The following is a 14,624-nucleotide window of genomic DNA, read 5'->3' on the forward strand; positions in this document are numbered from 1 at the left end:
AGGGGTTATAACCCACAACTAAAAAAGTTGGATGAAAGAATAATAAGCGGTTATTTTATAGGCTATGCAGTTAACTCTAAGGGATTTAGGTTTTATTGTCCTTCTCATTCTCCTAAAATTATTGAAGCTAGAAACGCTAAATTTCTTGGGGAATATGAAGAAAGTGGGAGTGGTTTGACTCAAAGGGTGGAATTGGAAGAAATAAGGGAACCACCTGTGATACCTTTATACATTGGGAACTTGAATGTTGCTCAGAAAAATTCTCATGAATTATCTGAACAACAATAAGTTCAAGAGCCACCACCATTTGAAGAGCCACATGAAGATCAACCCGCTTTACCTGAACCTACTGAAGAAGTGTCTGAACCAGTGGGAGTGAGAAAATCCTCAAGAATTCGAAAATCAGCAATTTCTAGCGACTATGTTGTATATCTCCAAGAGTCTGATTATGATATTGCACTAAAAGATGATCCATGCTTGTTTTCACAAGCCATGAGTGGAGAAAACTCCACACTTTGGTACGATGTCATGAAAGAAGAGTTAGAATTTATGGCTAAAAACAAAGTCTGGGATCTCGTCGAATTACCAAAGGGATCCTCCACCATAGGTTCCAAGTGGGTCTTTAAAACTAAAAGAGACTCATCGGGTAATATCGAACGATATAAAGTCATGTAGCCAAGGGTTTTACTCAAAGGGAAGGCATTGATTACCATAAAACCTTCTCTCCAGTATCAAAGAAGGATTCATTGAGAATAATCATGGCATTAGTAGCTCATTTTGATTTAGAGTTACATCAAATGGATGTGAAAACTGTTTTACTGAATGGAGATCTTGAAGAGGAAGTATACATGAGTCAGCCTGAAGGATTTTGTGATAAGGACAAAAGTCACATTGTTTGCAAGTTGAATAAATCCATTTATGGGCTAAAGCAGGCTTCCCTCCAATGGTATATTAAAGTTCATAATGTTGTTTCTTCATTTGGATTTACGGAGAATATCATTGATCAGTGTATATACCTTAAGATACGTGGGAGCAAATATATTTTTCTAGTCCTATATGTGGATGATATTTTGCTTGCAAGTAGTGATTTGAGATTGTTGCACGAGACTAAACAGTTCCTTATCCAGAATTTTGAGATGAAGGATATGGGTGAAGCCTCTTATGTCATTGACATAGAGATTCACAGAGACAGATCTCAAAGATTACTTGGACTGTCTCAAAAGGCCTACATACATTGAAAGAATTCTGGAAAGATTCGGGATAAAGAACTGTTCACCTATAGCAGCACCCATAATTAAAGGTGACAAATTCTCATTGAATCAATGTCCACAAAATGCATTGGAAAAGGAGCAAATGAAAGACATTCCCTATGCTTCCCTTGTTGGGAGTCTTATGTATGCTCAGGTCTGTACTAGACCTGATATTGCTTTTGCGGTAGGAATGCTTGGCAGATATCAAAGTAACCCTGGTTTTGACCATTAAAAAGCTGGTAAAAGGGTCTTGAGATATTTGCAAGGAACCAAGGATTTTAAGCTCACATACAAATGTTCTGACTCATTGGATGTGATTGGATATTCAGACTCTGATCTGGGTGGATGCAAAGACACTGGTAAATCTACTTCAGGATACATTTTCCTTCTTGCTGGAGGTGCTGTGTCTTGGAGAAGTGTCAAGCAGACCATTGTTGCAACATCCACAATGGAAGCTGAATTTATAGCATGTATGAAGCTACATCACTGGCATTATGGTTGAAAAACTTTATTTCCGGTCATAGGATTGTCGATTCCATTTCAAGGCCATTGAGAATTTTTTGTGACAATTCAGCTGCAGTTTTATTTTCTAAGAATAATAGAAGTGGCAGCCGAAGCAAGCACATATGCATAAAGTACTTGATGGTTAGAGACTATGTGAAGAAGCTAGATGTGAATTTTGAGCATGTTAGTACTACTTTAATGATTGCTGATCCTATGACTAAAGGTCTGCCGGCTAATATTTTCAAGGATCATGTAACCCATATGGGGCTTAGTAGCTCAATTTAGTCTTGCTTTGCTCTCTAACAGTTTGTCTAGACATTATGTTTATTTTGATATACATGACAATGCACATTTTTGGTTCATGTATTACTTATGATCATTGGATCAATAAAGTTGGACTCTGAATGACTTATATTAGGTTCATTCGTAAAGTTGTTAGACGCTTTGTTAGAATATATTGTGCATTATAATACATGGAAGGAAGTGTTTGTTTAAAAAACATGACCGCCATGATTCGTGTAATAATATATTCTAGTTAAAGTGGTTGTTGCATAACTTTTAGTTGAATGATAAAGTTTATGACCATATTATATGTTTATCTCTCATAAAGGATTATCTGATTTTAGTATGTGGGCCAAGTGAGAGAATGTTAGAAATAACCGCCTCTTCTAGAGACTTCTAGCGTGAACCACATATAAGGTAATAAATTATTTACCTTGTCTCCCAAAGGAAATAATATATCAGATAATATTCTGTAGTTATGCATATATGGTAGTTTCTTTGATGGAAAGAAATTACCATATATTAGGAGTCCCTAGGATAAGTCCCTAGGGCTAAAGTATTTGCCTAAGAGTCCCTAGCCTACCTATAAATATGCTTGTGACTCCATCAGTCTGGCATCCTACGCTAGACACAGGCTAGAAGGCTCCCTAGGTTTTCTGTCAAAGCTTTTACAAGGCGATTCCACAACACTTGAACAATTATGGTTGAAGGTACGTTCCTTGTTTAATTTTCGCTGCGCTGGCTCTGTACATGTATTCGAATTTCAACAAAAAGAACTTTTCAGGAATCCAGAATTGCATATCGAACTTTGAGGATCGACGATGCTAATAAGAAATTTAGGTGTCGGGAGAACATTTTCTCTAGGAGTTTTTCAAAGCGTCCTATTTTACAACGTTGTTTCATACTTTTACAGGTACTTTGGTATATATGGAGGAAAATGTTTTTATGGAAAACAAAATATTCATAGCAAATGTTTTATATTGAAGAGTCATTCTTTGAATCATTCTTCAGTGTTTTCTTGAGTATAAAACTATGTGACGTAGTAGTTGTACAAAGTAGATGACAATATTTCTTTTGAAAAGAACATTTTTCATAATTCAAGACAATCATGTTGGAAATTATTAGAGATGGAAACTCTAAGAAGAAGAACATTTAATCAACTAAAAGACGTAACAATTAATAACATAACAAAGAAAGAGATAGAATGTTGGTTCGAGGCACGAGAGTAGATCTCCGTCCGTCACTATATTTGTGCAAATAGCAAAGTGACGTTCTACTCCTAATATACAACGAATCACTCAGAAAATCTTATAACGTGCAAACTTTTAAATTTTTCAGCTGCTTTGTAGGAATTCAGTAAAATACTAACATGAGACTTTGGAAGAACAAATGATAAGCCAAAGAATTAAGGGTTTAAAGTGATTGATTTGCTGCAAATAGGATAGGTATCTATAGAGAGTGAATATACCTTTTCACAAAGAGATGCATCCTTTTAAAAGGATTAGATACATCTTTTAAGATTTGTCCTAAAATATTAGATGCATCTTTTCACAAAAGAGTTGCACCTTATCAATTGACACATTAAATTTTGAATCACTCTCTTAATAAATTCCAACAAATCAAATGTTAGATGAGTTTGAAAGCAATATAAAGGGCAGCCCGGTGCACTAAGCTTCTGCTATGCTCAGGGTCCGGGGAAGGGTCGGACCACAAGGGTCTATAGTACGCAACCTTACCTTGCATTTCTGCAAGAAACAGTTTCCACGACTTGAACCCGTGAGTAGAGGCGAACCTACATTAGGGGTTGAAGAGTCACGGGACCCCGTTAGCCTCTGCAAAAACCATGTATATATGTATAATATACATTTATCTATATGGTGAGGACTCCTTATATATTTCCCTTGGCCCCCCCTAAAAACAGAAATGTTGCGCGGGCGTACTGGTATTAGCAGACAGTGGAAGTTTGCTCCTGTGCCTATGTACCTGGGGTCGAACCTTATCTGCTGCAAAGTACCTTTTTTTAAAAATTCTTCTTTGTTTCTTCTTCTTTTTTTGGTTACTTATTCTTAATTCATCGATACTTACTACTTCCTTTTTGTTACCTTACTATTTGTATTGAGAAAAATTGTATTTAAATATAAAGGTGACGTGTCGAGACACGTAGACTGGTCAAATGGTCAAAGAATTACAACTAGCCAAGAGGCACGAGTTGCAACAGATACGAACAAATGGCAGAGGAAAAGGCACGGGTAGTTATTCAAATAACTCAGCGTCCGTACCTATCTAAGTCATTTATGTCCGAGAATCAAAAGGAATGAATCTGACAATAGAAAAGAGTGCAGATACGACATTTAATAGGCATTAAATGTGGAATACGTTAGAGAATTTGTATTGAATGTAATGATTATGTAACGTAGCATTCAATGTCTTTAATTACTCATAATAGCCTCATTATGATTTGGGCAAAACGTATATCTCCAAGATATCTATAAAAGGGAGATATATGATCAATTGTAAGGACACGGAACACTATTGGAATAAACTTTGGTTTACTTGTTTTTCTCTTGATTACTCTCTTGCTACCTAAATTACTTCCTTTTATACATTCTTTTGATTATCAGTAACTCGTGTTCTTCTAAATTCTAGCTTTGACTAAAATTTTATTTTTTGGTTAAACAAATTGGTTCCGTTACCGAAAAACTGATAATCTATTTTCTTTTCATTTAACTTTCCTTGTTGCATCAATTATGTCGAACACCAATGACAACACTCAAGGAAACCAACAAAATCAGGGAGATCCACAGAATATTAATACTCAAGTTCCTACTCCACGACAATCTCGTGAGGGTACTTCTGATGGGTCTCAAATAAACGAGCATGCTCAATTTGAAAATGCTGAAGCTGTTGATAAAGCTTTGCAGAAATTAATTGATGATCAGGTCAACAAAGCTGTTGAGACACTTGTTAACCAGTTACCTGTTGCAACACCCACACCTACTCCAAATAATAATACTTTGGAAAACCCTCATTCCGGGCTAATTAACTCAGGCAGTGGTGGAACTCCCAGTGAATCACAGGAGAGAGAACCAGGTAATGTAATTAATTCTGATTTACAAAATTTAGTACTAACCTTGAAGAAACAACTCAAGGAGCAAAGTGAGCGCATAGAGCAGATACCCGGGGTGTCGCCCATAATAAAAAGGGTAGATATGGATAGATATTCGCAACAACCCTGGAAGCCAAGTGCTGCTCCACTCCCAATTCTAAAAAAGTTCAAAATGCCTGATATTCCAAAATATGATGGAACAATAGACTCACGAGATCATGTGACTGCATTCACAACGGGCGTAAAAGGCAACGATTTGACTAAGCAGGAGATTGAATCAGTATTAGTCAAAACATTTGGTGAAACGCTCACCAAAGGAGCGCTAACATGGTATTTGTGAGCACGTGATTTTTGCCCTATAAGAATTACTCTCATAAATTCAAAACAAAATAATTTTTCCATTGTTTGCAATTTTGTGGATTTTTTGGGGCATTTTCTGTCAATTGTTTGCATTTGTTTGTGCGTGTTTATTTTTATTTAAATTAATGAAAAATACAAAAATATAAGTTGCATTTGCATTTAGGATTTGACTTTGCATTTTTTAGTAATTAATGGTTTCATAGAAATGGGGAAAATCACAAAAAATAGTTTAATTTGCTTTTTAATTTTGATTTTGATTTTTGAGTAGTTTTTCTTTTAATTTTGCTTATTTAATTAATTGTGATAATTAGTATTTAGGTTTAATTAGTGTTTGTGATAGGTTAATTAGGTTTTAGGATTTAATTTAGATTTTAATTTAATTTTGGAAAAAAATGAAGAAGAAAAGACATTTTGGAAAATTGATTTGAAATAAGAAAAAGGAAAGAATGAAGAATTTTGGGCTAAGTAATTGATCCTTCCCCAGGCCCAATGCAAAACCCATCCAAACCTGCCCCAATCCGGCCCAAACCCGCCCCATTACCCGGTCCCCCACCTCTCAACCCAAAACGACACTGTTCATGTTAGCTTCAATCCAGGCCGTCGATGTTCTTCGATCCAACGGACCCCAACTCGCCCACTCTCCGTATATAACTGTCCAAAACGGACCCTACCCCCTCAGAACCCCCTCAGTCTCTTCATCTACAACCAAACCCTAGAGACGCCGCCCTAGTTTCCACCACTGGATGTCGGCGACGCCGTTCCCAAACCACCCCATCTTTACACCACATAACCACCATGACCCCCTTGTTCCAAATCCCCACTCCGTTTCTCTCGAATCTTGCTAGAACGTCTCAAATTGTAAATCTGAGTTCGAGCCCTAAAAGTTCAAAACCAATTCCTGTCAAATCTGGTGGCATGCATCGACTCAAGCCTTTGTTTTTCATGACTAAAAGGTTGATTCACTACAAAACTGATGTTGTTCGTTTGTTCTTAACAGAAAACAAGTGATTAGCATCGGTTTCGTGTGAATCAGGGCATCAAGTGTAACTTCGAGTTCGATTGGTGAGTTTCTCTCTATCTTTGTGTCCATTCGTGGTTTTTATTCACTTTTCATCCCTCTTCTTTTCTTCTTCTTTTCTCTGGTTGAAAACTTATTAATGTTTTCTTGTCGAGTTTTTATCAATGTTATAGTTAAGTTTCTGAGTATCTCCCTTTTTATGTTAGCCTCATTAGTATAATTAGGTTATTCTGATTTAATAATTTAGCTGATTCCTTGCTTGTTTGTGTTAGTTAATCAGTCAGTTAGTTTAGGTTTTGGAAATAGTTTGTGTTTTCTTTTGTTACTAATTGGGTTGAGTTTATTTAGCTGTTTGGGCTCTAGGTCTGACCCATTTGCAAAAGAAGGGTAGCCCGTTAACCTAGTTAAACCATTAGGTCAACTTGACCCATAACCCATTTGAGTTCCTAGGGGGTAATTAACAGAGTTTTGAGGGTCAAATTAGGATATCTAGGTGAGGGAATCTATAGTAGCTGAATAGGAAGCTTCCGGGAAAGGGGGTTTGGGACTATTTTGAAATTCTGAATTTTATATTAGGGGTATGTGAGCTAAAACCAAAATTGAAAAGGGGGTAAAATGCAAAGACTGGTATCTTTAAGCTGCCCTAATGCCTTGCCTATAAAGGCACCAAGACTTGCTATTTAAGGCGGAGAGGAAGAGATAAAAAAATCCTGCAAAAACTGAAACGGCTGGAAGACTTGAAAAACTATGAATTAACATTCAGATTCTTGACATTTCTCTGTTTAAAATAGCTCAAATCCTGCCTAGTCTAGGGTTCCTGATCATCTATGTTAGCTAGAGTTCTTGAAGCATTTCAAATTCCTATACCTAGCTGAAAATGGTTTGATTCTGGGGATTTAAGAGCCTGGTTTGAAGTTGTTTGGTCTGGGTTACTGTTCCATTGGATCTGGTTGTTGATCTGCTGCTGCTATTTTATTGAATCCTCATTTCTCCTTGTCTCCTTTTGTTTCCCAGGTATTTCATTTGAACCATGAATGGAATTGATGTCTATTTTAGGCTATTGTATGAAGATGTGAATTCCAGTTGACGAAAGGGATTTTTCTGTGGCTCTATCAGTTTCTCTCCTTTAAGTTTGTTGCATTGTGTTTCTTGCCTCCTTCTAGCCAAGTTTTCTTATGTGTAGCTAATCATGTAATCAGTAATACACTTATATCTTAAGATTAAATGTGGGTTCTGTTTTGAATGTATTCAATTCAGCAATGTATTAGATGTTAGGTATGCGTATTAACCAAAGGCTTTGGTGCTTTAGCTTGATTGTAAGTTGGTTGGGATTTGAGTGTGGCCATGATTTGTATGTCTGTTAGTTCAGATCATTTATGTTTGGGATTGTTGAAATCTCGGTTGGGTCTAGTTTTCCATACATCATGTGTTTAAATTCACTTAAGCATAGCTTGAAACTTGGTCTATTGATTTTAGGGAGCTCATAACTTAGTACTGTCCATATTCATGCATAGGATCCTTAACGTTTGAAAGGTTCTAAACAAAACTTGAGATTAAAATCAGATTTGAGAACCTTTGAGTTTGGTTTTAATGTTTGCACTTGGTTTTCTTAGAAAGTTCAGGGCCATGTAGTCTTGTCAAAATGATGGGCAACTTGTACAAAGGCTTTATTAACGTAATTGGGAATTTTAATGCATGTTTTGACCTCCGAACGTGATTCGCATATGCACCATGAGTGTCAATATTTGTTTCAAAGCCGGAAATTGTATGGATGAGGAATTGTTACCTCAAATGTAATAGCATTAAGGTGGCTATCAGCATGGAGCCATATGCACCAAGCTTCTTCTTTTGCGTTAAGCTCTCAATTTGGGCTTCATGGAAAGCCCAACCATGCCCCCCCCCACGCTTGTCTTGGCAGTTGGTTATTGGGCCTTGAGCTAGGCCCAAGCTTTGAAAAAAAATTGAAAAATAGATTGGGCCTCGCTTAATGCTGGCCCTGAGATTAATAATTTGAGTTTGAGCATTAACTTAGGACTAATTATAATTTCTTTAAGTCTTATTTAGTTAGTTTAATTATTGGAGGTGTGCCATGTTAAACAGAAATAGTTTATGGCCCTCTTGTTTTAATTTAGAAACCTTTGGGTTATTTGAGGTGTGTCATGCCGAACAAAATCTCAATTGCATGACCCTCATTTAATTAATCTTGTGTTGATCCTTAGAATTCGAGGCGGGCCATTTAGCAAATTTCCATGGCCTTCGCAAAGTTGCAAACGAGTAGTTGCTTTAGGTGTGTTACTTTAATAACGTACCTTCCTAAACTCGGGTGTGAATTTCATGTGACCCAAATCCAAATCTTAATAACGTTGAACAAAATGTGTCTCGGACTGCGAGTGCATTTCATGTGGCGAGGTCCAAAGACGCGTTTTAGATGACGTTGAAATATTCCTTAAAATAATAAAAAGCGGTTTTAAAGTTAAAATGCACATAGGTTCAAAATGTATTAAAATCAGATAATAGGCCAATGATAACAGTTAAGCGACCATGATAGAACCACGGAATCCAGGGATGCCTAACATCTTCCCCCGGGTTAACAGAATTCCTTACCCGGATTTCTATGTTTGCGGACTGTAATACAGAGTCAATCTTTTCCTCGGTTCGGGATTTGAACTGGTGGCTTGGGACACCATAAAATTATCCCAAGTGGCGACTCTGAATTTTTGATAAAGAATCCCGTTTCGATTGTCACTTTAATTGGAAAAACTCCCTTATATACACCCTTCCCGGGGTGGTAGGAAAAAGGAGGTGTGACAGCTCTAGCGACTCTGCTGGGGAACAGAACCCAGAATCTCTGGTTCAGGGTTCAGAATTCAAGCTTAGATGAATTGTTATAGTTGGCTTCATTTATTATCTGATTTTGTTACATGTTTGGCCCTAATGTGCTAAATATTGCTTTACCGCTTTGATATTCTATGAACTGTATATAAACTGCTACGAAACCCTTCCTCTCTATGAGTCTTCTAAATCATGGAGAAGTGTGCACTTCGTGTGACTTCTCTTCTGCTAGAGTCATATCCCAAATTTTAGAACGAGGTTCGGACAAGTTGCAAAGCCGGTGAAGCTTCTGTATTCCCGGTACGCTGCCCCTCGGCTCGAGTTGTCCGCTCGGGTAAGCCAGGTCTAGAACAATAAACTCAGGTTTCAAACCTAGTATAACAAGACTTCATGTCGTATCCCTAGTAGGAACGTTTGCTTGCATCACGTGCATTTGACTTTAGAGACTCAACACAGGGGTTGGGTCTATCTAGGATAGGTGTACCAAAAAAATGAAAATACCATCCTGGTGCATCTTACTTGCTACTTGTGCATTTATTTGATTTGGATTTGTATGTTGACCGGCTTTTGAATAATGGGAGAAAGTTGGAAAAAGAGAATAGCAATGTGAGGGTTAAGTGAGTTAAATAACCTGTTTTGGAAAAACCAATGTTCAAATGGTACTGAAACTCTACCGAAATTTTTGAGAAAAATGAAAAAAAAAAGGTTTTGTTTTGAAAAATAGTTGGTTTTATTTTATTTTATTTGCCCGAACTACGCCAGTTTGATTCTCACAGGGTGTGAGATACATAGGCAACCCCCATCGGGTCCAACTTTCCTTTTGCAAAAATAGCCCAAAAGAACAAAAATTTTAATTTTATTGCAAATAAGTAAGGTGATGCCATTCTTGTCTAAAATAGCCGAATGTCCCCCAAAGGGCGCCGGAAGGCCGTTTTTGCAAGAAAAGCCACCTTTGGTCATTTTTTAAGGTTTTTGCTGGTTAGCGAACACAGCCTTAAAATCTTCATTTTCGGAGTGCTAAAGGCCGTATTGGTAAAGGCGGATATTTTTGTGAAAATTTTGAAAAAAAAAATGGCCATTTTTCTTGAGTCATAATTTGTTTTTTAATTAAAATCACCTTAATAAATGTGCAGGATGAGCACAATTCAAAATGAACCTTTCTCAGTCCGTGAAGAGATCTCGTTGGAGTTACATATATGGTGGCATGATTTGGGGGACAATAGCAGAAAAGTTGTGACAAAAGCATTGGGTGGTCTTGTCGGGCTCTTGAAGGTTAAGCCGAGAAAGGACATAATTGAGGCCTTGATACCATTTTGGGACCCAACACATAATGTATTCCACTTTGCCGATTTTGAGGTAACTCCTACACTGGAAGAGATAGCAAGCTACGCCGGTTTCGAGGGGAATCTTAGAAATCAATACCTGGTAGCACCTAGAACAGTAACCCCTCACAAATTTTTGGACTTGTTAAGCATCAGTCGGGACATCCGAGACGGAAATTTGGCCAAAGGATTCTGTACCTTCTATTTTTTGTACCGATGTTACGGGAATTCCCGTGACTTCGAGACGCCAGATACCGGTCTTACTCACACGGGAAACCAAGACAAGTGGGAATCTTGGAGAGTATTAGCTTTTATAATGGCGTTCCTGGGTACTTTGATTTGCCCCAGAAAAGACGGGAACATAGAGTAGGGACTCGTAGGGATAGCCGACTTTATGATGAAAAAGGTAAATGGGACCATAGTGCTAATGATTTTGGCAGAAATTTACCGAGCTCTGACCCTTTGTCGAGAAGGGGGAAAGTTCTTCGAAGGGTGCAATATGCTGTTACAATTATGGATGGAGGAACACCTTTGCCACCGTCCTGGATACTTGAATTGTGGTATGACTGGCCTCGAGTGCATTGAAAAACATGAAAAACAGGTAGAGGGTTATGAGTTCCTGGATGGTACGGAAGCATGGCATGCTTATTTGAGATCTTTGACTGCAAATAAGATTGAATGGACATTCGGGTGGCTCTCGGACAGTGAAGCAATTTATATGTCGGCTGAGGTCTGTTTTCTGCTGTTAATGGGTCTTCGGAGTATCCAGCCTTATGCTCCGCATCGAGTTCTACGTCAGTTAGGCCGATAGCAGACCATCCCACACGATGAGGATTTGAGTCGGCAGGTTATTGAGTTGGAACCAAAAGCCGCTTTTCTAGAAGAAAAAGTGCGTCGGATTTGGCATCAGTGCAGATTCTTAGAGCCTAGAACTCAAGTACGAGATTTATCCAGAGGCGAGATGGAACCTAGTTATACTGCTTGGTATGGTAAAAGATCCCATGTTCATCATGAGCCCGAAAGGCCCGCAAAGAAACCCCATGTCCAAGAATTTACCGACGAAGCACAGGTGCAATGGGACTGGTTGACCAAAGAAAATGAGTACCGAGCCACCATAAGCAGGCTGGAAAGGCAAGTCATGGACCTTTAGTTTGAAAATAGTTTGCAAGCCGTCGCAGATGAGGGGAAAAAGAAAAAACTAACTCAGGAAAATGAAGCCCTCAAAGCTCAAATCCGGAAGATGAAAATTGCTGCTAGAAGCCCAGAAAGAAGTCGAGCGGATGAAAGGCTTATAAGCAGTCTGAAAAAGAAAGCCCTTGAGTGTCAAGATGACCTGGAAAAGTCTGAGGCCAGTCTAGCAAAAGTTCGGGCACAATGGGCAAAGAAGGTGGGAGAGCGAGCACAGTTTGTACAACAAATGAAAAGAAAGTATGAAGGGACAATCACCATCCTGAAGAGAAAAATGACTACCCTCGAGAATGAGGCAGCCAAGCAGGCCAAGGACTTTAAAGCTGATAGGGAACATTGTTATAATTTGATGGCTCGGATGGAGGAAGAAATGTAACAGTTGCAAAATCAACATTTCCATGACACTCAGCTGTTAGAAGCCCGGAATCAATAGGTCGGGCGTCTGCTTCAGGAAAAGGGTAGAATCCGAGAGCGTGTCAGAGCCATTGCCTACTACATTGTTGTGAAATGCCAAGCATGTGAGGATATGACTCGCACCACTTTCTTCGCGGCAGTGATGACATTTGTCCGACAGATAATGACTGATTTGGAAAGTCTTCAAAGGGATCTTGCATATAGGCCCATGGCGAGACCGAATGATGTCCCGCGGGCCCCATGAGCATTTGAGGCATTAATGTATTCATGATTTTCATTGGAGTCTGTTAGTCTGTTTGCGAGTCTATAGTTTCTTTTATTGGAGTCTGTTAGTTGGTTCTCGAGTCTGTTGTTTTCACCTTTCTGTCAGAGTCTGTTGGTCTTGTTTTGAGTCAGAGTCTGTTAATTTTCCTTTTCCAGTCTGTTAATTTTATAATTTGGTAGAATGAATGTTTGTAATCAAAACTATTTTATTTTATGGAAAAGATTTGAAAATCCCAAAATATTTCATTACTTATTTTTACACTTATCTCCAAGAACTACGCTCGGTTTGATTCATGCGGGGTCATGATACGTAGGCAATATCCATAGGATTCGACCATAACCAAAAGAAAAAAAAAAGAGGAAAAACAAGAAAAGAAAAGAGAGAAAAATAAGAAACCATAGGGAGGGAACAATGGCAGAACAAGAAAAAGACATGAAAGAATAAAAACAAAGAGAGACCAAGCAAGGAAAGGCAAGAATGAAAAAGAGAAAAAAAAAAGAGAAAAGAGAAGTTGCAAATGGAAATAAGGAAAAGCCGGGATGACGCAAGCAGCCGATCAAATGCATAATAGAAATGGTTAACTGCTTAGGTGCATTCACTCCTCAAATGTGCGGTTGCTTATCTGTTAAAGCCCTAATCGCTAACAAGTTTGTTATTGATGAAATAATAGTTCAGGTAGGTGGTTAGTTTGATTGGCATTCTGGCAACTCACTCCTACAACACCCGGTCCAAAAACAAGTTGAACATGGCCAACCAGGAACTTGAGGCAAGTATTGTTGATCCGTCAAAAGAGATGGAAGAATCGGAGGTTAATCTGAAAGATGAGTTGTATAAGCTGAAGCAGCAGATGGCTGAAATGTACCAAGCATGTGCAAAAGGGCACCCACCGCCAGTTTACCCCACCAACCCTGCTTTTATCCCACTATTGGCTCAAACCCAGGAACTTCCCACTGTGAACTCATCTCCGGCCTTTTCCCTCTACCAACAATGTTACGACACCACTTCCCATACATCGCAAGCTCCACCACCCAAACAAGTCTTGTACCCTCCTCCACCAGTCACTCATGTTTTTGTGGCACCCCCACCTGCTGCATTACACCGATCCTCCAGTGAGCCTCTATTCCAGACTCACAATAACCAATATTACTCCCCGGAGCCCACTTTCAAGGTTCCCGAACCCTATTCCTACACTCCTCATTTTGACCTCCCTATAGAAACAGAAAAACCATCTAAAAATCCCGAACAGGAGGAGATGTTCAGGAAAGTTAAAAGCCTGGAACAGTCATTCAGAGACATGCGGGGGTTGGGAGGTCAAGTAAGTGTGGCTTACAAAGATCTATGTCTATTTCCAGACGTGCAATTGTCGGCAGGGTTTAAGATGCCCAAGTTTAATTTGTATGATGGGCATAGTGATCCAGTGGCGCATTTGAGAGGTTTCTGTAGCAAAATAAGAGGAGCTGGCGGGAAAGATGAGTTGCTAATGGCATATTTCAGTCAAAGTCTGAGTGGTTCGGCGCTGGAGTGGTACACTCGGCAGGATCACGGAAGATGGTACACATGGGATGATCTAGCCCAGGCATTTGCTTGCCACTTCCAGTACAATCTCGAGATTATTTCGGATCATCTGTCTTTGAAGAAACTTGAGAAAAAGCACAATGAGAGTTTCAGGGAGTATGGTTTTAGGTGGAGAGAGCAGGCAGCAAGGGTTGACCCTCCAATGAAAGAAAGTGAAATGGTGGATTATTTTATGTAGGCCTTAGAACCTACTTATTACGGTCATCTGGTATCAACTATAGGAAAGTCCTTCAATGAAGTGGTAAAGATGGGCGGTATGGTAGAAGAAGGGCTCAAGACAAACAAAATCATGAGCTATTCGGTATTAAGGAAACCACCCAGGCCATTCAAAGCGGAACTAGGGGTAATTGGAAAGAAGAAGAAAGAGGATGTAGCAATGATTGATTCAGGAGCTTGGTTCGGACCCAGGGGTTCACCTCACCACTATCATCAGCCTCGTTCCCACCACCAAACCTACCCCCATACCCCGTATAATCCACCCCAATACTACTACCCACCACCAGACCCT

This window comes from Nicotiana sylvestris, chromosome 3 (genome assembly GCF_000393655.2).
Source record: "Nicotiana sylvestris chromosome 3, ASM39365v2, whole genome shotgun sequence".
Lineage (NCBI taxonomy): Eukaryota > Viridiplantae > Streptophyta > Magnoliopsida > Solanales > Solanaceae > Nicotiana > Nicotiana sylvestris.